Here is a 25,172-nt window from a genome sequence, read left to right as displayed (position 1 = left end):
GAACAAAATCCCCAGGCCATAAAAATGCCTACGACCTACTTCAGTTTGTAGTAAAAATTTAATGTCTATAGACTTTAACTATTGTTCGGGACTACCCTAACATTAAAACTTTGTCGCAGCCCATATACATTTTACGATGCGATTCCCTTTTTTCCAGAGCAAAGATCTTTGGGTCCCGGCTCTTCTCCCATTGAGTTGTGCTGCCCAGATCTTGGTCAGTTTTCCCACAAGCATTTTTATGTCACCTTAAGTGTTTCGCCCTGGAGTCGACATTCGACATGAGATCATCAAAATTTATTCCGCACACATCATCGGGGCAGATCGAACCCATTCACGTTTTCGAGGCACGTAGGTTTGGGGCGGCAACGAAACATATGTAAAATACAAAATCCTATTAAGAGCTTTCCAAGATCTCGATCGAAACAAAACGAAAGGCGTAAAATAAATATATTTTGTTAATGGCAAATGAATGATACACATCTCCCTCCCTCTGTATGGGTCCACATACAGTTTTTTTCTTCTTTCTGGGTGTCTTTGAACTTTCGCATTTGTCTGGTTCTTGGCCCCAAACAGCGAAATTCGTGCAATTCATTACGGACCGAACAAAAATACCCAATACTATTGACAGTAATTGCGTTTAATAACTTTAACGATTTACAGTTATGTGTGCGAGTGTATGGGAGATGTCCAAGAATGCTGAAAGGGCAATGGGCAATAAGCATTAATCATCGGCCAGCCAAAGCAAACTATTAAAGCAGCTTAAAGACCCCCAGTACCAGCCCCGGCCCGGCCAACCGATCCTATCCGATCCCATCGTTGGCTCCCAACTTATGCAACACTTAAGTTTTATGCTTTCCATAAATATCCAAGCAGGTAGCCGAACACCGACTACCACCAGCACTAGCTCCTCATCTCATCGCATCGATTAAACTAATTAAATTGTCATAAACTTTAATGCTGCCTCCGTGCTAGACAGAGAAAATGTATTTCAGCAAGTTTGTTGCCTTTGAGTTTTTTTTTTTGCTTATCTCAGCCTCGAACTTCGTTCCAGAGGAGGGCCATGTGGCCGTAATTAAGGTCACCAATAGTTATTAATGTAGTTATAGAACCCACTTGAACTTCATCACAATGCAGCAGAAAAAAACCCAGTCCCAACCTGTTCGCTTTAATGAAATTGCCCAAGCAGATGCGTCAGCAGCCTGATCAGCTGTCTTTCTGTACGGGTTTCTAATGTCCAAGCGAACTCTGTGCACTCTCGAGTCATATATCAAACCAAGGCAAACCACTTTGGGGGTCTGTCTCTGGTATCTCTCTCGCGTAGCTAGTAGTGTGTGTGTATGTGTGTGTGTTTGTGTGTATGTGTATATGCATTGATTTTATTTATTTCTTGCATGCAAATGTGTGTCTTTTTTGGGCAGAAAAAACCAGTTTGGCATTTGGCAAGTTTACGCTCTGTTCTGACATTTGATATTCAATTTCGAACGGAACAAAGCCTTCATTGGCACCGTTTTAATTGCGAACATTTGTCGCAATACTGGTCTATATATATTATATAAAATTGATTATATCCACCCACTTGAAATGCTTAATTTTAACTGTAAAAGAAATTTATTACGGAGTATTGTATAAAGCGGATTGTGTGCACAAATTGTGTTTTTATACTGTTAGCTGTAGGAAATTTATAAAAATGGATAAAGATCTGGTAACTTCCAGGGCAAACGATAGTTATAGATCCTAACTTTATTTTATGTTTTATTTCCTAACACTTACAAATAATGCATTAAGTGGTTAGATATTTGCTAGATTCCATATAAGATTCAATAGGTTGCCTTGTTGGCTGTCAAGAGTTAATTGTGAAATGAAATTAATGATTTATGTTTGAACCACCAAATAAGTTCTATTATAATCCAAATAAAAAGCTTACCATTTTGGCTGAATAAAAGTATAGAAAAAACACAAGCAAAGATAGATGATTCATATAGACATTGCCGAGTTTATGGAATAAAAGTTTCTGTGAGATGTATTCCATCTTTAATTCATTAACAATTTAATTGTCTTTATTTCCTTGACTAAAATTAAAGTATGGGTATGCAAATTTTAAATATAAACGACACATACTCTCAAGTATATTAAATAAAAGCTCTCAACCCAAAGGAATATGCATATTAAAAGACATTCACCACAAAGATTCGTGATTCATACAGCGAATTGGAAACTTATGGAAATTTCATAAGTTCATAAGGAAAGGGAAGACTTTAATATATTCTTGCAGTGTCTCTGGCAAACAACTTTCTAGAAAGCCAGAAAAGGAGAAGAGGCAAACCATCCAGAAGGGTATTAAGAGCAGAAAACTATTAAGAACTGAAAGAGCGCTGTTCAAAAGGAGATCTTATGGCTTAAGCCTGATACCATCTCGGATTCAGTTAATTTTGCTGAAGGAATTTCCTAATGAGTTCAATAAAAATCCTAATCGAAAGCGATTCTTGGAAGAAAACGAACATTCTGGCATCTTAATGGGAATTTCCTGTTTATTAATATCAAGATGCTTATACCCATAAAAATATGTTCGAGAGTTTATAGATTTTTCTAGCAGATGCCAATGCAATTCTCTGGCAACATGGTTAACCAACGTCAAGTCCAAATATGACGCCCACGTCAACAGCTTCAGCTTTGAGGCTGTGGCTTTGGCTGTGGTTCTAGCTGTGGCTTAAAAGCAAAAATGTATAAAAATCGGGTAGAAAGATTTTTATGGAGACATCAGATGAAAGCGCACTTCTCGTCTCCCGAGAGTGAATTCTGAGTGGAGAGGAACTTACCATAAGCACACCATTATCATGATGATTAAAACTTATTATTGGCCGTGTATTACTATTATTAGTAGACACGGACGGACAGACTCTAGTCAGGGCGGTTACACGCACGCCGTGCCTCTGAGATCTCTGTGTGGAAATCCTCTCATAATTCCCCAGCAAAACCCTAGACCCTGTGCCCTCGGTCCTCGGTCCTCTGTTCACCATCTTCCATCCTCCATGCAGCCTCTGTGGGTATGCATATTTTTAAAACAGGCAGCGATTGCGGCCAACATGTTATTAATACGTAGAAACAAATAAGCAAAAACAATAAGAGTGCCGTAGTGCCGAGTGGCGAGTGCCGTGTGCCGTGGTTCAACAAATACGAAACGAAAACAACAACAACAACAACAACAAAAACTAAAACCAAAACGCGTTACAATTCTGCGGGCAGACTGGGGCTACACCCCAAGACCGGGCGGGGTCTACCAGGGAGTGGGTTTGGGGAATGGGTTCAGCCGCACATTCACCTGGAGCTGGGCACGACGCCGACGATGACGACGTGCGGCTTTGGCCATTGTTTGCTGCAGTCTTACCTTGATGGTCGTTCACTCCTCGATCTCAGTCGCTGTCGCAGTCGCAGTCCCAGTCCCAGTATCTCAGACTCAGTCGCTGCCCCAGCTGAGCTGCAACAACTTTTACTACTAACACACATGTAGTGGAGATTTCGAGTTGACTTTCAGCGCGCCATCAAAAAAAATATGAGCGCAGAGCAGAGAGCGGCGTGGCCGCGGCACTAAAAATCGCTCAATAATATGTACACTGGCCATAGCAATTGAGCCAACTAGTTGGCCTGGCCAGCCAGCACTCCCCACTCCCGCCAGCCCGCTCTTGCCAATCCACTCCCCCTCTGTATCTGATAAATAGAGTGGTTCACAAAATGCTGCCGCTCTTGCAGTCGCTGTCCTGGCCATTTGATTGTTGTGGTTGTTGCTGTTGCTGTTGCTGCTGGGGAGGCCAAGCCTGTTTTGTTTTTCGTGATACCCTTGCAGCAAGTGATACGAATTCGACCAGCTGTTTGCAATGTACAACTATAGATAAGGAAGAACTTCCTAGAAAGTGTGTAACTGTCCATCTGCTGATAAGAAGCAAAGCAGCAAGGAAAAGAGAGCCACTAAGACTGGACTCCTATATTACAAATTTTAAAACCAAAAAAAGAAAAGGCATTGCCATAAACGTTAATCAAACACTGCATTTTTTAGAGTATCCATATCTTCGGTCAACAAAAGGCAAACCCTTCCTTCTGGCCGTACTCTTGTTGCTGTGTTTGTTGTTGGCCAATGTTTGCCAATAAGTTTCTGCCCCGGCATTGCTTATCACGATTTGTGGCCATATTATTTCAGTATTTTTTGTGTTCCTTCTTTCTTTTTGCTCGTTGCGGGTCGTGTTCGATTCAGGCGGCCTCTGCATTTTTAACGCATATTTTGTAATTGTTGCCGCTGTTTTCCAGACTGTCTCTCTGTGCCACAGTTGACCTTTTCTTGCGGGTCCATTTGCATACGCATTCAGACACACAGCCGCGACTAAGGAATCCCGGAACCCGTAGACCAAATCAAGTTCGTTGGACAGAGCAGTTCATTGGCCCGTCCCACAGCCAGAACCAATGCTAGAGCCATATACCGAGAGAGACTAGCAGCAGCAATCGTCGCAGCTGCTTGTTGCCCCTGGTCTCTGTCTAATTACAAAATGAGCTTTTCTACGCCTTTTCTACTTCTTGTGGCTCTGCGGCAGTTCTTCTGCTTCATTCAGTGCTCATAATTACGGCCAAATGAATGTTATAACCATAAAAATTAACTTTTGCCAACGCTCAAGTTATGCTTCAGTTAAATTCCTTCGTTGTTTTTGCCCCAGGAATGAAAGGCAAGAACTTTGAAGGCATTCTAATCGCAAGTGGAATGCTGGATACCCTCGTAATCCCAGCAAAAGAAACCCAGCGATAAGTAATCTCAAATATTCTAGTACTTACTCTGGTAAGCCATCTTCCCTCATTTTCGAGGCATACCCCCGATAGAACGCCGCGGGGCTCGGACCTGCTTTGCATGAAGAACTTCTTAATCATGCTTCGGCCTTTGTCTTTGGGCCAGTTCTCGTCTAATTATTTACACGCTCTGCGCATGCATATCAGTTACGAGTTACCAGTTTCCCTCTACCAGTTTCTTTTTCTTGCCATCCCCATCCCAAAAACCCAACCCGAAAGCCGGGCCTGCCCTCGAGCCAAGTGTTGGAAATGTTGTACAGTTTAGTGGCGTCAAACGCTTCGCTGACGATAGGCTTGTTGCTGGGAGGGAGGGACAGGGCGTAGTTGTTGCATTAGTTACATAATTTCGTTTACCGTTTCTTTAGCCGTTTGATTAATTGGTAAAGAGCCAAGAATGCTGCACTCGGCCTTCAGTCTCAGTCCCTCTCCATCTGTTTCCTTGTCTCTCTCTCTCTCTCTCTCTCTCTGTGATTATTGTGCAGTCGGCTGTAAATTTATTCAAGTTTGTTGCCCAAGTCTTTTGTTCTCTAACTGTTCTATGAGCTGTGCAGCGACGATGACTGTGGCCAATGCAGTTATTAAAGGTAAGCGGCTTCAAGGAAATACTCTCTCATGCAAATGTTCCCTCAAAACAATATCTTCTTTGGCTTAATCTCTCCAGCAAATCCCTCATTAAAACACTTCCCACATTTGGCAGGTTTATTGCGCAAGTCTTTGGATTCTGATTTGGCAATAAGGAAATGCATTGCTACTGTAAGGCCAAGTTTAACCAGCAATTACATGATCTACATAGTCATAAGCGTGCACGCTCAAGAAACCACAACAAAATGGCCATTTATATTCTAATTATGTAGGCATTTCCATCTCGAGTCACGCTACTTTTTCTCACTCTCAATCGGGGTGAGGGTCCCGTCCTCCCCCCAGTAGCTACAACAATAAAATGCTGATTAGGCATTTTTCCACAGAATAAAGGAAATAAGATACAAATTCTAACCGAATTTCTATTGGCATGCACAGAACAGAACACAGGAGAGGAGAAGAGAAGAGGGTCCCGTGGTGATACCCTGAAAAGAAAACCGGCAGTGTCATGCCTTAAGTTGCTACCAGACAAACATCATTACGATCGGGATCGGGATTGAGGTGATGATGATGATGAGGTTGATGATACCTCATGGGGCAAGTGTTGTATCTATGGCAGGAAAACGGCCAATTTTCATTGCCTTCCAAGTGCCAAAAGCAACAACAACACTTGGTCCATGTTGTTCTTTGTTTTCTCTCCCTGTCTGCCTGCCACTGCCACTGGCACTGGCACTGCCTGATTTCTTGCTTCCTCACATCCTTTGTTTGTGTGTGTATGTGTGTGTGTGTGTGCGTGCAAGCAAGTCTCTTCAAAGGAATTTCCATAACCGCTAGCATTCCATGCGTATGTGTGTGTGTGTGTGGGTCTGTGTGTTTTCTTAGACTCTTCCTAATGGCCAAAAGATACAACTACTGCGAGCTCGTAGATACTTCTTGTTTGGTTCTTTCAATGCCTTTTCCTTTCCGTACGTAACGAAAATGAGCGCAAACAACAAATGCACAGGGGGGATAGACAGGGGAAGGGGGCGAAATGTGGCAGGAAAATGGACAAACAAACAGAGAAAACAGGTTTTTCTTCTGCTGCCCTAGCCCGATCCGGCTGGGCCTGTCCAGAAGATGCGTGCCAGTGCCAGTGCCAGGGAAAATCTGTTGTGGAAAATGCAAAGAGTTCTGCATCCGTGCATTGGCCGGAGCTTGACCCTCTCTCTGCGAGTCGTAGCACTCGACTCCTCTCTGACTCTAGCTCTGACTCTGGGGGATTAACCTACGCATTTTTCAATTAGGAGTACGAGATAGCCGTGTAGTCTCCCTGGTAACTTTAGAGCTTCTATGACATTCCTCGCACTCGTGCGTCGTGCGGCATTTGCCGCTTTGCATCGGCTATGTAGGTTGGTGTGGCAACCAACGGTACTCGCCTGGCGGCGCTTTTTTCGGCCATCCAACCAGCCAGCCAGCCAGAGTTGCAGTCGCAGTCGCAGTCGGATGGATCCACAGCCGATCCCAGGTAATTTGCAAAAGCTGGCAAGCAACGCGCTCAACAGGCTCATCACTTAACCATCTAATGTCTAACTGCACTGTCAGGCCAACTTGTTTACGCTCAATGCTCTCGGCAGTCAGAATGTACACTATCCCAACGGGTGATGTCTGCTGTGGGAAGAGTTTTGAAATCCCAGAGAAAAGGGGATGTTTTTTGACATGTGAACAAATGAGAAGCCTAACAGATTAATGCTTGCAAATAATCAATTTATATTGAAAAAGAAATAAATGGATAAATATATTTGATATATTTTTGTACAGGGTAAGGGAAAGTCTTCTATCCCCATTGGTGCTTCCATTTGGTTGCATTTTGTGTTTTGCATTTTGCATTTCTGTTTAGGCCAAATGCCGCCTCGGCTGCGTTGGCAGCGTTGGCGTCGAACTACCGTAGTAGAGGAGGTTTTTAGGTCAGAGCCCCAGAGCCGCCTCAAAGCCGCGTCAGAGCCGCCTTAGCACGCGCCTCGCATAACGTCATCGTTTTGGCAGCCCCGTCAACAGTGAGGCTTATGCAACGCAATCGGAGGGGGTGAGTGCGGTTTGTATAAGTCAAATAAATCATAATGACTGGGGGGGAGAGGGTAACTCGTTGAATATAAATGCTATATGGGCGCCTTGGCCTGCGCAATTATTTAAAGTACTTGTGCAAGCCTCCCCACGCAGCCCCCCTTTAAACATTTACCTATTTTCCACAAATGGAGTAAAAAGCATAAACATAAATAAATTAGCAAACAAATAACATAAACCATTTACTGGGACTGGCTCTGCAACTGCAACTGCACCTCCATTATGCGTACGTGCCGTCTATGGGGGAAACGTGACTTTGGAGCTGGCCAAAAGCCCAAATACCGAAAGCACCAGTCAAGTCTTTTATATCGCCAAAAGGATCTGAGCAGAAATATAAAACGTGACTCAAATTGAGCGGATAAATTCGATACATTTTTGAATTGTTAATAAAAGTAAAAATCTAAAATTAAATGAAAGACAGGCGGAACGGGTCAAGCACAACCTTTTCTCATTAAAGTTAAAGCAAAAAACCCGAAATGACAAGTATAAACATTTTAATATTTATTTAAAATATTAACAGTAAAAGAAGAGAAGAAAATGATTTGGCTATGCGATAAAGATACATTCTTTTAGTGGTAAACATCTTCCTTTTACCATCGAAGTGTGTGCTCTTGACTGATTTTCCAGCACCCATCCAAAACAAGTTTCATTAAGGAGTATAATTTTAGGAAATGAACATCAATGAAGCTTGTTTAATGAGCAGAAGATTTATCTACTTCCATGTATTGATACGAAAAGCCCATTCAAGGCATAATGAGAAATCAAATCCAATAAGAAAACACTTGAATGTAGTCCCACCTGCTGTTGAAGACCCCATCATTAATTTCCTACGACTGGCAGATTCCCCCAACTGGCCTACTTCTTCAGCAACGTATCGCCTTGATATCAGCTCTGATAAGCACTTGACTTGATTAATAAAGCCATTCCCTAATTGATGATGTTCTTTCGGAAAACAGGAACACAAAATTAATGATATGCTGAGCTGGAAACGATTTGTACGAAGAATCTAGAAGAATCATTACCCGTATTGTATGATTATAATTTATATGTTTTTGATTAGCCATTTTATACCTATGAATTAAGTTGCTAAAACAAGTTGCAAGCTGAACTGGGTATCAATTTATTTATAAATTCATTTTAAAATATCTGCCATGACGCATATATATACAATTCTGACCTCATTTTGAAAGGTAATCAAAATGAAATCATATTTTTTAATCCACAAGTACAAGATCCGCTTGCGGCTTCAGATCCAACTTCAATGCTTGCCTAATCCCCATGAAAATCCGCTCGTTGTTGTTCCATTTTTTGAAGATATAATTAATTTATTTTCAATATCAACTCAATTTATCAGTTGACTTGACAAATACAATAGCTATAACAAATTAGTCAGTCGCTCAGTTCGGTGTTTGGTGCCTCCGCCACTCCGATTGTGTGTCTCTCCTCTCTCCATCTGGCTTTTTCTCCCAATGATTCTCCCTCTCTCTAGCCAGTCTCGCTCTCTCAACCTGAAACTGTTATACGCTCAAACTGATTTTCAAATGCCATTCCGCACTTAAACGAAACTAGTTTTTTGCCTTTTCTAAGGTTTGCCCCCATAGAGAGCCATAGAGCTGTGTGTGTCAGCTGTTGGCCAGGCCTGTTAACTTGGCCAACACGATCGTAACTGCAACCGAGACAGAGACAGACGGAGGGAGAGAGCGATCCAGAGAGTCAGTCTGCCGGCGCACGGCATTGTGTGCACCTCGCTCGAAATTTCGCCAGCGGAACAATCGATTCTCGCTTCTCAAGTGTACGTTTCCCCCGATCTCGGAACTATTATATGTATTTGTGCAATGTTCAAACATTTGAACAGCTGAAAAAGAGTTGAAAAGAGTGAAAACTGTGCCGGCAACAACAAAAAATAAACACATGATAAAATACAAAAAAATTAGCAAACATTTCTATGGCTATTGCTATTTGCTTAATTCGTTGACGCCCTGCAATTTGTTCGTGCTGAAAACTGAAACTGAAATTAGATGTTTAAATGATTGCGTAATGCTTGGACTATTTCTGACTTTTTCGCCAATTTTTTTGCTTCCACTCTGCAATTATATTTTTGCAAATGTTTTTCGCGAAAATGGAAAATGACTATGAACCCGCGAGATTAGTAGGACTTTGACACAGTTTTTTGCATTTTTTGGGTTTATCCGGAGGCCAATTGGCCACGTTTGAGTTGCTTTCTGGCTCGCCAGGTGCAAAGTGCATCAGCCATCCGTCACATGGCAAAAGACTTGGGCAACAAACTTTCGCCCACTAACAGAGTTACGAAAAAAAGAAGATATAAAATGTTAATAAAGTCATAAAAAAAGTAGTAAATAACCATAAACACTTACATCACAGCAACCTGTTGCACGTCTCTCTGTCTCTCTGCTGCAGTGGCACACTTTTTCAACAGCAAAAATCATAATAACAACGAGAAAATTCAAGAAAAGAAGTCTGATTGAAAGTCGAAGCCTTTGCTACACTTGGAGATAAATAACTTAAAAAATTCAGCACAAATTAGCATGGAATCATAAATAAAGATGTGGACTAGCTGCTCTTAGTTCTGATCAAGTACAGGCATGGGTCTATCTCCTTTGCTTTGCAAACACCTAGTCGCAATCGTAATACTCTATTTAAGAGTATAAAAACCGAAGCAAAGTTGCATTTAATTAATCACAAAATGAGCTTCGAGTTTTGAGCTTTTGCTTGGGTTGTTTATGAATGAATGAGTGCCCCCGAGTGTGTGAGTGAATGAGCGTGTAAGTGACTTATGAATAAGCCCACATAGCTAGCTGGCGCTGACTGGCTGGATGGTTGCCGCTGGTTGCCCTTGGTCCGGCTGCAACTTTTGTCATCCTCCTCGAAGCCCGAGCAAACAACATAAATTATCGGGCCTTTGCTACCGCTTCTGGGTCTACCTTCTTGGTTGAACCATATAAAAATATGACTTATTAATAAAAACAGACAACTTTGGGCAGGTCCGGGCACCGGCCACAACAACAGCAACTTAATAAAGCCACAACCAGCGCAGCAACGTAGCAGCGGTCCAGCGGATGGCAATGTGGCGCCTCGAAGCTGAAGCAACAATGAGGGCAGTCCCTAGACCAACTACGCCAAGTCCCAGTCGAATCGCCTGTGCCATCATAAATACTGATGTTTTGTTGATTTTTCATTAAATGTGTTAAATATGCCAAGTGTAGACGACGCGTGTGGGTTTTTCTCTCAGTCTTTGCCCCTCCTGTGGCCCGATCAGACATCAGACTTGCATGAAATTAGCCGCACTTGTTGCCTCTGTGGCGGCACATGTGGCAGCTGTTGCAGTTTGCTTGATTTGGCTGCGAATGCACTCTCACGGCGCGGGTCACACAGCTATGGCTTGAAGTTTGCTGGTATTTCAGAGAAAACTCTTTTATAAAGAGAGAGTTGGATAAGTACTCGAGGCTTGATCTAAAAAGAAATAAACAATTTTCAAACGAGCCTGCCATAAAATTGTATTTCGATTTTCAATTATCCCTCATATTTTTTGTATAAGTTCTGTGATTGACTTGTTCTTCTTTTCAAAAAAGGAATATTGGCAATTACAAAATTTGTAAGTGGCTTTCGTGGCCAGCCCCTAACTGTTAGGCAATTACAGCAGGTTTTGTTTTAGTTAAAATAAAAGTTTTACTGCACTTTGGTATTCGGCTCTCTCTTGGCTGGTATGTTGGCCAAAACGAATACGCCCGCAACTGTTGCCGTTGCAAAAACCACTCCACCAGGCGGTCGTCATGCCTCATCCTTTTCCTTGGGTTTCTTGGTTTTTTGTTGTTCGATTGCCATTCCCAGAGCTTGCATTTTTAATTATTCTTGTTAATTTTTGTTCGCTTTAGTGGTTGTTTTGTTTTAGCCCCATTTTTGGTATGTGGCACACGTTTTGCGTTAATGTTCCTTCATACTTCATTTGCTGCATGAAATAATTGCGGGGCGTAGAAATTAATGTGCAAAACGGGGCGTTCTCAAAAAGAGAAAAGGGTTACCGTAAGATGGGAGATATTCTGGTGCTGCTGCTGCTCCTGCTGCCGCTTGTCCCATTACATGCGGAAATTACTTCATTGCAATAAAGATTGCCGTGTCGATAGGGGCCAGGGACCCTCTAAATGGGGTACTCTACGCCGATCTGATATACATAGCGCAGGCCCCCCAATGCAAGGTCAGCTGTTGGGCAGTTCGTTGCCTAAGTCTTTGGTTTTCGGTGAGGAAAACTCTTGAATACCAAAGTTTAAGCTGCTTAATTAGCATAAGACAGCAAGCCAGCCATCCAAATCGAATGAGTCAATGGCTGTACATCCTACATATGGGGTTAAACACCTACACGATCCGAGCAGTTCCGTGCCGCGCCACAGCGAAAGTTCACAAAACTCTTGTTGAGACAAAATGTTAAAGAAACATTAAGAAAGAGGCAGACACACGCCCACAATTAGTCAGTGTATTGTGTATATAAATATGCATGTGTGTGGGTGTTGTGGGCGTGTAATGTGCGCCTGACACCAAAACGGTTAAATGTGGAAATACAAGAAATTCAACTGAATATCAAGCGCAAAAATTACGTCAATCAAAAGTCAAAGCAAGCTGAAAAACTTGGTAGCCAACAAGCAACAAAATATCAAAAGCTAGCCACAAATCGTATAGGTTTTTTTTCTGCAAAGGCGTCTCGGTTATAACAAAAACGAAATAAAAGAGAAAAAAAAAAATTATTGCCTGGTTTGCTGCCGACGAGCGGTCCAGGCCAAAAATGGACCAGCAGAGCGGGCAAAGAGCGTCTGGGCCGAGTGTGGGCAGCAAAGTTGCCTAACAGCCAATACACATAAGCACACACAAACACAGTGAAAGGAAACACTCTCTCACACACACGCATACAGGCGCAGTTTGAGCCAAGTTTGAAGTCGCAACGAAGATCGGCAGTGGCTTTAAGCTCTTTCACATTTCAGTTCGTTTTCAGCGCGCGTGCGGTGCGGTTCTCTCTACCAACGGGTCTCCTACGAAGTGTATACAGTGTGTACCGAGTGCCAGAGTACCAGCCTGTGTGTGTGCACAGAGACAGTGTTACCTGTGTGTTGGCGGATACCCAGCTGCAGACGCTGCTGCTGCCTGAGCGCATAATCTAAGCAACAAATATTTATTGAATTGCAGTGAAAGTTTACGCCAGGCGTCTGTTAATTGTTTCAATTTTACCTTGTGAAAATTCCAAAAAACCAAACGCGCGCAAACCAATCAAAAGTGTTCCAAGAAAAGCGTGAAATATCGTTAGATTCCCGCAACAAGAAATATATCCAGTGTGTGTGCCTGTGTATCTGTGTGTTTCTTTTGACGGCAAATCGCTTTTGGCAGCTGCTACGGCAGCAAAAGCCAAGCCAAAAGAAGAGAAAAAGCCAACGCTTTTTGCTGGCGTCGATCTTCGTTTGGCAGCTGTTGGCAGTATGAACTGATTTTGGCCGCCAGTTGATGAATAAAATGGTGAGCACAACTTTTTTGGATACTTCTAAGTGCAAACTTTAAGTGGCATATAAAACATTTTTATTATTATTTAAATTAGGGGGAGTTTTGGGCAAGATCAAGATGAGTGCTAGCCGAGGACAAGTCCAAACGTAATTTAACAAGTTTTTGTGACGCCAAAAACTAGTTCAACACATTTCAAAAAAAAAAAAAAAAAAATGCAGTTGTCTTAGATAATCCATTAATTTTTTATGCATTTTATGTACCAAAAAACTGTTAATTTATTAATTTAAAAACAAGCTGAAAAAGCCATAAACAATATTTATAAAACAAGTGTAAAGACCTTTTACAAGAAATCGAGTGAGTCTCCCCCACACTCATTACAAAGTAGTAAAAAATATTCCCACACCATTTTCCAGCTGAAAAAGACCTGAGATCACTGACACAAATAACGCTGGCATACAACAATTTACATGACAAATTTCCGTTTTTTGCACCCAATGCAGTGTTAAAAATAAAAAGTGGAAACAACAAAAAGAAACGTTCACTTTCATTTGTGCAAAAATCCCAAGCCAAAGTCATTGTGGGATTTGATGAGTCGAGAGTTTGGTGAAGATGAATACGCAGATGGAAGCGGGCCCGAAGACGCCGTGTCACTGGGATTTTTGGTCATGAGCTCTCCACTAATGCTGTTTATTTTCTCTGCATCTCATTTGTGGAAGACGAAACCCAAACACAAATAGAAAATATGACAAATAATTGCTTCAAATGCTGGCTTGACACACTTTGCTCACTTGGTCAAAGAAAGAGTTTTTCAAGGCATTACAAGTAACCCAAAATGTGACCAAAATGAAGCTGGGCCTCAACGCTAAGGTCTTAGAAAATCTCTAGGGTATTCGGCAGTTATTATAATTTCGAATTTTTCTAGCAGAGACCTTTCGAGAATTGCTGCGAGAACTATTTTATTGCTCATTTTGTATACATTCAATAGGTTAAATCTCTCGTGAAACACGTCTTTGAGTTAACAAGTTTTTTCTTTCTGAATATAATTTGAGGATGCTCAAGTAGCTTGACGTTTAGATGTTTCTATAACATCATAAAATGTATCTTTATCTTTAAGGGTATCAAATACTTCGAGGCTAGTCTTTCGTTCGTGTTTCTGGCATTGTTTAGATTTTGCTTGCAGATTTGCTTGACTCTTCGGAGTGATTTTTGTGGCCAAGGCAAACGCACAGTTGGCATGCGAATATTTGTCGAGATCTTTGCCCACAGCTTTTGCCGCAAATTGCTTACGGTTTATTGATGATGCCAGTAGGAGATCTCTAGCTCTGCCTTGTTTTGATTTGTTGTTTTTTTGGTCAGAAAAAAAGCGACTACTGCAGCTCTCATTTGTCAGTCAGTCGGCGCCAGTTTTGGTTGGAAGTACAAGTTGCTGCCAGTCATTTGAAAGCCATTGTCTTTGGTCTGGTCGTGGGTTGTACTTTGGTTGGAGTTCGTGGCTCATCTTTGGGGGATCGCACTGACTGACTGACTCGCTAACTGATTCTCCAAACCAACTGACTGAGTGACTGACTGAACGACTGACTGACTGACTGCCAGCCTCGTCGACTACTTTTGTTTTCTTCAAACTGTTTATGCCGATGCGTTTGTTAGTTGTTTGCTGTGAGGCAAAAGGTGCAAAACTTTCACTTTACGTGTATGATTGTTTTGCGTGCGATCTGCTCCGTCTCCGTCTCCGTCGCCGGCATCTGGGAGAAATTACAATAATAATGCCTATAAATTATGAGCCAAAGCGTCTTGACTCACTCGCTGCGTGGGCGAAAGAAATTGCCACAATTAAATGAGCCAAGAGACCCAAAAAGACCCAAGTGAATGCTTCGCTGGTGATTTCCATTCCCCAGAAGACTCCGCCATAAGGCGACACATCTTTCACGCTGTGCAGAGATCTCTATCAGAGGGAGAAATTTTAATTGCAAAATCAAAAGACACGAGCAAAAAAACTTGTTTCAGTCTAAAGACTTTTCGCGATTGATTGCAGTAGGAAACAAAAGATTTAGCCAACAAGCGGCATTAGTCGATGAAACCTTTATTGAATGCAAATAAAACTAAAGTTTTATGGCCCGAGTGAAACGAGTGAAACTCGTGGGAAAGAGACTTTTGTAGCTACTTTCAACCAGGCGGAAGATTAATGCAAGGGATTTTGTGTAATTCGTCAGTCATGTCTCTCTCCCTCATTCCATCAAAGACAGCCCCCGAAGAGATTTATGACGACTGACCCAAGAAGCATTTGCCGAAACACTGACTCATTTGGCTGCTCTGATCAGCAACTAGTTTGTGCATCCCACACAGTCTTTTGAACCGCAGCATCGGAGCAGTTTGGAGCTGCCACTCAAGGTCTTTTCCCAGCCAAAGCCGCAGAATTCTAATTAATTTTCGCACAAATAGGCATTTCGCATTGATCTCTTCTGACTGCCGCAAAAACCAAAAAGAGCCAAACTGTGTGGGCACCGAACCAGATGAGCAAATCACTCGAAGACGAAACCCAAAACCGAATCTACGTTAAGTCAAAGACAAGTCCCAAGTCAGTGCCAACCTGTGCCTGTCTAACACCATTAGTCTGTGGAGGCTTTTGGTGGCTTTGTGGGCGATGCGATGCGTGGGCTCCAACCATGACACAATCGCTCAGCGCGCTCATGGCACCGACCATGTGGTCTTCCTTTGACTTGCACTTGCTATGCGTTTTCCATTTCGTGATGCTGATGGTGGGACAACCTACTTTCACCAGAACTTGGTTTCGTTTTCATTGCCATATACGCGGCGGGCACTTCTTTGGGATGACCCAAAAACATAAAAATGGAGACCATCGAAACATCTCTGCCGAAAAAAGAGCAAAGCACAGAAACCGAAACAAAGTCAGAAAAAAAGAGCTCAAGACAAAAGCGAAAGTAAAAACGGCGACCAGTTTGTTTCGCTGTGTAGGGCTGCTGCAGCCACAAAACGACTTGAATTGGGATTCGGAGTAACTCAAAATGATGTCATGCTGCGGGTCCGTGGCAAAGGAATTGCCAAAAATCAGACAAAAACAGCAGACATCAAGCGGCTCTTTTAGTGGACCCCAAAATTTGGCCTCTACGAGTATCTGTATCAATAAAATGGCTTCGTCTCATGCAGAGACGGGGCCAGCATGCAACCAAATGCAAAAGTAGCCAGACGACTTTGGCCCAGCCCAGTTCCGATTCAGATACAGTTCAACTTTCGAGTGCCACCAACACAACACTCTGTCGCTGTCGCTGTCGCACAGATGTCGCTGTACGTAGTTGCTGTCGTGGTTTATGCCGCACCAGACCCTGATCTCGCTGCATATAACTAGCTGTAATGCCGTTTATTTATTTCATTTTAAAAATCCCTGTCAACGGCACAGCTTCAACTACAGGCCCGACCCAGCCTCCATCTCGAGTTAAGCCTTTAAATTTATGACTCATATTAGTTGCAGTCGCCGCCGAGTCGCAGACACTGACGCCGCCGCCAACAACGTTGGTGCCGCGCAACAACAACAACAACATGGCAAAAAAAAAACCAACACGGAAACTTTTTAAACTGCAATTTGCAACAATTTTCGTAGCAACTGTAAAGCGGACTTAGCCAAAATAAGACAAAAAAAAAACCAGCATCAAGAAGGAAATGCTGCCGCGGCACAGCGAAGAATGGTTGCTCTTACCAAAAGATAGACAAAAAGAAATATGTATGTATATTCGTATAGGTCAAAGTGGACCTACAAATATTCTACATATGAAGATCCTACAAATTTTTTATTTAATAAAGAACAGGCCAGTATATTTTCTGACCAAACCTCGACTCTGCAAAAAATTCCTACAAATTTTTTTGAGATAGAGCCCCTGTGTCCCTTGTTCCTTTTTGGGGGCACATACCGAAGACAATCGTTTCCATCAAGAACTTCTCAGAATATCTTAAGCGGGTCGCACTAGAACTCTCTGCCAAAAACTTTACGGAAATCCCATAAACTCTTGTCAAAAATAAGAGTATTCAGAACACCAACAACAACAACGACAACTACTACCCGCAGCCTGATCTCCGCCTGTTGTGCGGCCAATTAACGGAATGTCTGCTCCGATATCGCTACCGTAATTTAACTTTCAAATGCAGAGCAACCACTGCAACTGCGAGTGCCAGACGAAAAACCCGTTGTAGACATGCATATATCCCATATCCCCATATCAGGGCACTTTAAACTGCAGTTGGAGTAGGAGTTGGAGTAGGAGCAGGGGCTGCGGCTGGGGCTGGCGTTGAAGCTGGAGCCTAGGTCTTTTGTTTGCGCCCTGTCACAGCACAATCGGGCTGGCTAATAACTTCATTTAAATTAATCTTGCCACAACAGAGAGAGAGAGAGAGAGAGCATGTGGCACGTAGAGCCACAATTTAAAATTCAATTACCAAGCGTTTGAAGCTGCCACCGCAGGCGAGCACATAACCATAAACATTTCCCCTGTCTACCGTCCAGAGTTGGCGGAGAGTTCGGTGCGCAGTTCATCTCGGAGTTCGCCTTGACTTCAGATGCATCCTGTCATTGCCAGAGTGCCAGCTCATATCCTGTGGATGCGGCAGTACTCGCAAATTGCTAAAACCGCACATGCTAATCAACATGGGCAACCGCATTTATTAAATTACATTTGCGTGGCCTAATCGAATTGGCAACCGGCAACTGGCAACCAGTGGCCAGTGGCCAGTGCCCAGTGGCTAGACACCCCTCGGCTCTAGCCAGTCCACCGCAGTAAGTGATATAGTCAACAGTAGCCATAGAGCCACACGTCGCAGTCGCTTCTGTTAATTAAGCTTGAAAGTCATTTCTGGTTTCCTCAAAGAAGGCGGAAATATCGGTGTTTGATTTGCCCCCTGGAATGGCTCATTTTCAGTGGATAACGGAAGCATTAAAGAACTGTAGAACTTATCAGGAAGAGATGGAAAACCTCTAACAGCACGAAGATGCAGTAAAATGTATAGCTAAATTCTTACTTTTGCACTGCCATTTCGTTGCTCATTGGCTTTCGGCTTTGCCCCCAAGTCTACCCAAAAAGAATCTTCAATTTCATCAGCTCCGGTTCCAGCAAGTTTGTCGGTTATGGACACGGACGGGCCATGAGTCAACGCTGGCGAAGGTCGACAGCTGCCGCCATCTCACAGCTTTGGCGACACCTCGGAACATATTTGGCTTTGATGGTGCGTGGGCTCTACAACTTTGTTGGCTTGATTAAAATGTACGAGTAGTGTGGCCAACGCCAATTGGCTTATTACCCGGGGAGCCGGGGCTAAGACCGAGACCAACAACCAGACCGCTTTGCATATATGAGAAAGAGAGGGAAAATGCGATTCTAACAAGCGAGTTGGTAACAAACATCGACAGCCGCAGACACGGCAACATCGACATCCAAGATTGAGTCGGGTGTGTGCTGCAGAGGCGTTTGCCATGTGGTGACCGTGGGCGGGGACATGGGAGGCCTTCAAGCCACTCTGAGTCCCACACACAGCCACAAAGCAAAGCACAAAGAGCTTTTTGTGTAATTAAAAGCTGAGCGGTTTTTCCACTCAAATGGTGCGTTGATTGATATTCACGGCTAATTGCCAAAGGCTTGGCCTGGACTTGGGCCGAGAAGAAGAACCTTCTCATGGCACTTCCCCTAATAGTCACTTACACCAAATGTCAAGTTCAAGTGACGGCCCTTGTAGTCAAAATGTGTAAAAACAATGTACAATGAGGCATTTGATTGATGTGCCTCTTCGTCTGAGATCATGCTGATGGTGAGGATGATGGGGATGATGATGCCGGTGCGTCAGCAAGAAACTCACAAGCTCTTCAAGTCCCATCATCAACTTAAATGCTGTTGTAGTTCTTTGACTTCTTGGCTGTGCCAGTAAGAAATATTCTGCAAAATGTGAAGAATAGAACAGTGGAACTTAGGTGACAAAAGCCAAGGAATAACCAAAGCTGAACTTTGTCAGGAAAAGGTTTTTCCCCAAGTTCCGCGAGCGTTTCGTTTGAGTTTAAAATTCTGTAGAAATTCTGACTCTCTTCTGCCATTTGCGTTGAGCTTGAACAGTGACTGCCGCAAGTTCGTTGCCAGGGTCTTTCGCTTGGCCGCAAACTGCAAAACTGCAGAACTGCAACTGCAGCTAATTGGTGAGCAAAACAGCGAACAAGAGCAATAATGTACCGCAGACAACAAATAACAACGTGTAATGAACGCAGCTTACAGTTTTTTCTCTTATTCTTTTCTCTCTTCTTATTTTGTTGTTTTTTTCTCCTTTTTATTGTTGTTTGTTCCCACTGGCGTAGTACCCGCCGTAGTACAACATGAATGAAAAGTAAAGTAAATTGGCCTCAAGTCGTCGCCGTCGCTGTTGTCGGGTTCGGGACATGAACATCAAGGTGGTCGTGGCCGCTGTCGAGTTCAGACAAAAAATGAAAATAAAGGAGTACATGCATATATATATACAGATACATAAATGTGTAGACAATAAATTGTTAAATAGCCACAGACCACAGCCTCAATCCAGAGGGAAGCAGAGTGAGGGCTGTGCTTGGGCATGGCTTAAAAATTTATGCCATTTTAAAGCGAGAAATGAAACACGCCCCAAGTGCATTACAATAAATTATAGAAATATGAGCACAGCAAAATACTGAAATGAAACTGAAACTCAAAACGGGGAAACGTCTGACCGACCCGTCGCTACATATGTTTTGCTCCATCTCTATTATAAAGCAATTAATGCCCGGGCTCGCTCCATTTTGATTATTTTAATAATTCATAAATGTAAAGAGAGAGAGAAATAAGCGCATAATTAGGACACCCGGGTGGGCCAGAGGAGGAGTAGCCAGGCCTGGCCAGGATATCCAGCAACCGCCAGCATTGGCACGACTTTGGACAGGGCTCATTAAAAATGGCCCGCTAAAAATAGCAGCAAACATTTGTGTTCTGTTCTGTTCGGTTCGGCTTGGTTCTGTTCTGTTCCTGGGGAGTTGTCCTGCTCTATCCTCACATATTTTCATATTAATTATCGTGGCCACTCTCTTGGCCACTTGTACAGCTGTCTGACTGCAACAAAATGTGTGTGTGTATGTGTTGTGGTCTACAACCTGCCAGCGAGTCCGCAGCCAGCCACTGGACTCCACTCTGCTCCAATCCACTTAGCTGCACACTCAAGCTCGAGTCCCCACTCCTCTCTAAGTATTCTCTTGGGGCCACAGATGCAAAGCACAGCCCCCGATGCCGATATGGTGGACAGCGACAATTCGCGATGCGAGATGCCCCTGTACAGATTTCACCGATTGTCCGCCATTGACTTTTAGCGATAATTAACACCTAGGTACTAAACCAAATTGCAACTGCTGCTGCCAGATGCGACACAAAGCACAAACACACACACAAAAGCAGAAAAAAGGAGACCCGCATTCTCTCGTATAACAGCGAAAAACTCGTACTCCTGATGCCGAACTTCATGTCGATGGTTTTTATGGTTGGCTTCTTACATTTATTTTATTGCTGGCAAACTGGAAACTTTGCTTATTGATTTGCATTTTTACAAGACTTCTTGTTCGCGGCACTGTTGTCGCTTTTTATGTCTAGATTTAGTTATTTTTGTATATTTAAATTGCATGTAGTTGGTGAATTTCAAGGTCCACTCGAGTCCAGTCTGCTACTTGCCACTGAATCGGGAGTACGAGTACTCCTTGTATGATGTTTTAAACAGGAATGCATTGCGCGCTGCGCCGAGGATTAGCCAGAAATATCGCTGGGGAAGCCATAAATTAAACGAAACTAAATAAATCAAGATAAGCCTCGAATAGACTTCAAGATCATCGCTGAGATGATTTATGGCTCAAGCATTTCAAACTTTATTAGCTCTTAAATGTGAGATGTGATGATTTTCAACGGTTGCTCTGGAGGAAGTTCCAAGTAAAAGATTCCTGTGCAAAAGGCCTTTCTCATGTTTAAGCTTTGGTTATTCTTCTTCAGAATGTTCCTGCATTTCTTTATGACAATAAACAGCAATAAATGCAGTAGAATGTTGACATTTTCCTTACCAGTTCGGCCTCTTTCATCTCTGAATGGTTTTTTTTTGTATGTTTCTTTTTTTGCAATATGCTTTTTTCTTTCCCATCGATAGCTGTTCTGTTGTAAGCGATTAATTATTGTTTTCAACGCTAACTAGAACGATTATATATCACACAAAAAAGCTGCACATTCCAGCTTCAAACCGCAGTCGAATGCCTAAATTTGGCTAAATTGGCAACACTGAATTGCAGCTACCGACCTGTCCGGCCATTTACAATTACCATCACCCAACCGAAGTCCATCCTCTGGCCGTGCATTCCAATTCTAGTCACATAATCATACTTTGCTGCTGCCCACATCACAGCCTGACTCATGCTGGCGGCCCTTGAGGCATGGCATGGCGTGGCATGGCCCTTCTGGTCAAGAGCACCGACCAAATTGTATTACGTTAAATTCAATCAATGCATCAAATCCACGCACGCCCCAGCGCTGGCTGGCCGTCTGTCTGCTCATCGTTCATCGCCCACGCGTTCCATGACAAAAAAAAAGAAAGAAAAGAAGTCGGCGATCGATTCGGCATCGACTTTGGGCTTGGAATTGCCAATGGACATGGGTCTTGGAGTTGGCTTGAGTTGCAGGAACTTGCAGGCGAAATCATAAAATTATGCAGAGCACATACCCCACTCACACACGCACACACGCACACACACCTCACTACAGATACATAAATACACACTGACATGGCACATGGAGCTATTATACAATAGGCAATTGCATAAAACTCTTTTTACGATGCGTGGTTGTCGTCTTTGTCAGTGGTAAACCCAAAGAAACCATCAACATCATCATGACGATGGCGACGCCGGGTCCGGGCACGTACGCAATGCCAGCGGCAACTAATGCCCAAGTCTGTGGGTATATATATGTACATATGTATATACATACATCTGTACATCTATAGTTGTTGCTGGTGTTGTTTATTGAAGTGCGGGACTACGCGTTATGTTTTCCTCTTTGTACTCTTGAAGTGGGTACTACGATGTTGAAGTGATGTTTGGCTAGAAAAGAGGGAAGCGTTTCTGATCTGATTAGGTCCAGCCTGCAACCATGTTCAATATACATATATGAATATTTCAAGGGTATCTATCTATTCGCCACTCAATACCCATCACAGTCTACCTCCTTTTGTTGGCAGTGTTGCGACTGCGCACCGCTTTGGGGCGCATTCGCAATTTACAACACAAATAAACATGGGCCAAGAAGTGGAGAAAGAGGCAAGAGCAAAAGTGGCAAGAGACCACGGCGACGGCACAACACCAGCGAAGGTTTACTTCCGCCGGATAAAATACGTAAAAATCATATAAATTAGAATTGTAAGAGCCTAAACTTGGCGTGGAACCTGCTATTCAAACCAAACACGCACCACAGTGTCTGCTGGGGGAAAGAACGAATAAAGACAGACAGAAGTCGAGAGTTTTGGTGTGCTCAGAAGTGTCTGATACTCGTTTTGGGTTCTTGACTTTACGAACAACAAAAATATACACAAGTATCTGCGTATTTCCGTTAGCTACTGCCCTTTTATGATTGATCGTTTTGTAGCGGATCCCAAGCGCTTAATCATCATTAGTGGGCCGTCTTCAAGGGTGGGACTGTGACTGGATAGGTGTCCCAAGTCAAGTGCGTGCGCTGCACTTAAACAAACCAGCGAAGCGTCCCAAAAGGTCACCAACTACTGGCCCCAGACACTTGTAATTAGAGCCGAGACTACGACGCGACTTCGAGTGGAACTTCCCTCGGCCTGCATTGAATTAAATCGGCTGCAATTTACCTTTCTAATGGCCAGTTCCATTTATGGGCGAGCTTGGACTGTACTCGCAGATCGTGTGTGTCCATTTATGGTTCGAGTCTGCAGGCCGGAATGCACAGCCTCCTCCTCCCGCTCCTTGCCCATTGGCCAGGCTCTAGTCTCTTTTCACTCGGCGTCAGCGTAGGCGAAAATTGTGAAGTTTGGAAAGCCTGGCCAGGCCAGGCCATCGAAAGGCGCCACAGGCTCTCGCCGTATTGGAGGTCAGGTCCCGCACATGTGGGTTTTGGGAGGCGGCTACACTCCAAGAAAGTGTGTCAGCTTTGGCATTGAAGAGAGTTAATAGGTTTACAGATTGCTTTTGATTAGAGCTGGCAATGGCTTAGGCGAGTTTTTTTGTAGGAACTATTCGGCACTGATCCGACTCTTAAAGTAAAGCAATGAAAGGAATTGAATGCACATTTGTTCTATATTTGAAATTAGATATTTTTTTAAGATTTAAATGTTCGAAACCTGTAGGAAATGCTGTGGAAGCTCCTACTTTTAAGGAGTAATCAAGGCAGTACCTAAAGTCCCAGAAATGATTCAACACTGGTAAGGCGTTCTGTACACCTTAGACAAGATTTCCTCTGGAAACTAGAAGCTTCCTTTCAGTGTAGCTTCCTTCTTTTCTTATTTACCTTTGTATCTGCCTTCACAAGTGGAATAAATCCTTTTTTAGAGGTTATGCCCTTGGCACATTTAACGAAAATCCATATACATATATTTCCCAGAGTGCGAGAGCAGAATTTACGACTCTCTGGACATTTACGAGTCGCAGCTTAGACACATTGTGCTGCATGTTGCAGCCAGGCCACAGTCCAGGGACAGCCTTTTCAATTAAAAACTTGAAATAAATTGCAACCACAGCGGTGTAAATAAATATTGACATTTATGTTTAGCAAGATGTAGGGCCCCCGGAGGACAGATCATCGGTTGGGTATCCGCACAAATGGGCACTGGCTCTGGCCAATAATGTTGCACAGGGCAAACACAGCCACAGAGCGTAGTTTAAGTCATGACACACTATAAAAATCCTAATTAACACCTTCCTTTTTTTCTCTCTCTCTCTTTGCAGGTAAGCAAAGATACGAAGTCATCATTGAAAATGCATTAAAGGCTGGGCTCCGCCAGGGTTGCCATCACTTTGGTAGGTTATTGTACGAACAAAAACAAAAACAACAAAAAATCGAAGCTAATTTCTGGGTTAAGTACGGGGTAGAAAATCACAGCGTCATGGTCAGCAATGAAAGCGAAATTTTGCAGTACGGACGGACACCGCGAACCATTCCCATTGCCATTCCTGAAACAAAAAGCGAAAAGCGAAAAGGGAAAGAAACTTAAGCCCAATCCCCGAAACCCGAATAGGAGAGAGAGAGAGAGGAAGAAAAACATGCGTCGCCTGCAGTCAACATTCTTTTTAACAAGTTGCCCGCTGGGGCAGAGACCGGGAGGATGGGCCCAGAGAGACCAGAAAAGGGCCTGGAAGCTGTTGCTGATGCTGGACCCGGTCCGATACCGGGGAGAGGCAGTCAAAGTCAAGTTAAATACGCCCGCCGTGCGTCTGCGCTGTGGCTTTTTGGCATGTCCGCTCGGTCTGGGGGCCAGGCCAAGAAATATCAGAAGATCAAAGGCATTTTAACAGCCAGCGCGTCCACCGCGCGTCCAACGCAAACAATCAACACGGCCAAAAGAGGCAGAGCATAGTCGCTGGCTAGGGGTAGGGCGCAGCACCACAGCACTGCAGCACCACAGACATGTCCAACGTGCCGGCTTAAGGCCTAAACCTGTGCACTTAGTTGGAGGACACGTACAGGATAAATTAGCAAATATTTGTTGTTCAGTTTTGTTGGCTTTGTTGCCCACAGAAACACTGGGCAGGGACGCGACTCGAACTCGCAGTCGCAGTCGACTTGCATTGCATTTCGGATTTTATTTCTTATTTAAGCAAAAATTGCATTTAAATTGTTGCCGCTCGTGCAGCTACTTTGCCAAAAGGTTAAACATTTAACCTTGACATTTTCATCCACCCAACGAAGCGCGAACCATCGATGGCCATTTCTCTTCGGCTCTACTCGGCTTCTGCTCTGCTCGCAACCAGAACAGAGTCTTTCCAGTGGCTTTGCATCGATAATGTCTCAATTATGTCATGGCTATTGTCACAATCGCGCGCACCATCGCGCTCCACCAGCATCGCACTTCGCCCTAACTCGATTACGGTTACGGTACACCAAGTGCCATTTCTTAACAAATCGAAT

At 43.4% G+C, this 25,172-nt stretch overlaps 1 protein-coding gene across 6 annotated transcripts in view; it reads left to right on the top strand.

Moving 5' to 3' along the window:
* Positions 1-12,271: 12,271 nt before the first annotated feature.
* The window catches only part of LOC117902348, a 116,738-nt gene continuing 103,837 nt past the window's right edge, over positions 12,272-25,172 (top strand). For 2 of the 6 annotated variants that reach the window (XM_034813652.1, XM_034813653.1), the window contains exon 1: positions 12,277-13,023. The gene's annotated coding sequence lies outside the window, so the exon portion shown is untranslated. Of the gene's footprint in view, positions 13,024-25,172 lie in introns of all 6 variants that reach the window. The other 4 variants (XM_034813657.1, XM_034813651.1, XM_034813654.1 and 1 more) reach the window with 4 other exon arrangements.

Source organism: Drosophila subobscura, chromosome U (genome assembly GCF_008121235.1).
Source record: "Drosophila subobscura isolate 14011-0131.10 chromosome U, UCBerk_Dsub_1.0, whole genome shotgun sequence".
Lineage (NCBI taxonomy): Eukaryota > Metazoa > Arthropoda > Insecta > Diptera > Drosophilidae > Drosophila > Drosophila subobscura.
Note: the sequence above shows the minus strand (reverse complement) of the source record. Positions and strands in the feature narration are given on the sequence as shown.